The sequence below is a fragment of the Panthera onca genome, chromosome X (genome assembly GCF_046562875.1).
Source record: "Panthera onca isolate mPanOnc1 chromosome X, mPanOnc1 haplotype 2, whole genome shotgun sequence".
NCBI lineage: Eukaryota > Metazoa > Chordata > Mammalia > Carnivora > Felidae > Panthera > Panthera onca.
Window position 1 is genome coordinate 79,415,152 of NC_138357.1, and position 1,981 is coordinate 79,417,132.

Below are 1,981 nucleotides of genomic sequence, written 5' to 3' on the forward strand. Positions count from 1 at the left end.
AGTCCAGTACCAGATGGCTTTTCAGTGGAATTCTGGAAGACATTTAAAGAAGAGTTAATATCTATTTTTCTCAAAGTGTTAGGAAAAAATAGAAATGGAATGAAAACTTCCAAATTCAGTCTATGAAGCAAATATTACTTTGATTCCAAAGCCACACAAAGACTCCACTAAAAAGGAGAATTACAGGCCAATATCCCTGATGAATCTGGATGCAAAATTTCTCAACAAAATATTAGCAAACTGAATCCAACAATACATTGAAAGAATTACTCATTATGATCAGGTGGGGTTTATTTCTGAGCTGCAGGGCTTGATCAATATTTTCAAATTATTCAACGTGATACACCATATTAATAAAATAATGTAATAAAAGAATAATCCTTTTGGGGAGCCTGGGTGGCTCAGTTGGTTAAGCATCCAACTTTGGCTCAGGTCATGATTTTATGGTTGGTGGGTTCAAGCCCACATTGGGCTCTGTGCTGAAAGTTCAGTGCCTGGAGCCTGCTTCAGCCTCTGACTCCCTCTCTTCTGCCTCTCCCCCACCCATGCTCTGTCAAAAATAAATAAACTTTAAAATTAAAAAATAATAATAATGATCCTATCAATAGATACTGAAAACACATTTGACAAAATACACCATCTATTCTTGATAAAAACAAACTAGGGATAGATGGAACGTATTTCAACATCATAAAGGCCATATACGAAAGACCCACATCTAATATCATTCTCAATGGGGAAAAACTGAGAGCCTTTACCCTTTGGTCAGGAACAAAACAAGGATGTCTACTCTCACCATTACTATTTAACATAGTACTGAAAGGCTTAGCCTCAGAAATCAGACAACGAAAAGAAATACAAGGCATCCAAATCAGCAAGGAAGGGTCAAAGTTTCATTATCTGCGGACAACATGATACTCTATGTAGAAAACCTGAAAGACTCGACCAAAAAGTTGCTAGAACTAATACATGAATTCATCAACGTTGCAGAATATATAATAAATGTGCAGAAATCTTTTGCATTTCTATACACCAACAATAAAGTGGCAGAAAAAAAAAATGAAGGAATGGATTCCATTTACAATTGCACCAAAAACAATAAGATACCTGGGAATAAACCTAGCTAACAAGTTAAAGGCTGGTACTCTGGAAACTATAGGACACTTATGAAAGAAATTGAAGAGAACACAAAGAAATGGAAAAAAAAAACATTCCATGCTCATGGATTAGAAGAACAAACATTGTTAAAATGTCTATATTACCAAAAACAATCTATGCATTTAATGCAATCTCTGTTAAAATACCACCAGCACTTTTTGCAGAGCTAGAATAAACAATCCTAAAATTTGTATGGAACCACAACAAACTCCTAATAGCCAAAGAAATCCTGAAAAAGAAAAACAAACCTGGAGGTATCACTATTCTGGATTTCAAGCTATGTTACAAAGCTGTAGTCATCAAGGCAGGATGGCACTGGCACAAAAAAAGACACATAGATCAATGCAATATAATAGAGAACCCATAAGTGGACCCACAACTATATGGTTAACTAGTTTTTGACAAAGCAGGAAAGAATATCAAACAGAAAAAATACAATCTCTTCAACAAATGGTGTTGGGAAAACTGGATGGTGACACGGAAAAGAATAAAACTGGACCTCTTATACCATACAGAAAAATAAATTCAAAATGAAGGAAATACCTAAATATGAGATAGGAACCAATAAAAATCACAGAGGAGGAAAAAGGCAGCAAACCCTTTGACCTCAGCCAGAATAACTTCTTACTAGACACATCACCAAAGACAAGGGAAACATTGAACTATTGGGACTTTGTTAAGATAAAAACTTCTGCGCAGTGAAGGAAACAATCAACAAAACTAAAAGGAAGCCTATCGAATGGGAAAAATATTTTCAAACGAATATTTGATAAAGGGTTAGTATCCAAAATCTATAAAGAATTTACCAATCTCAGCACCCAAA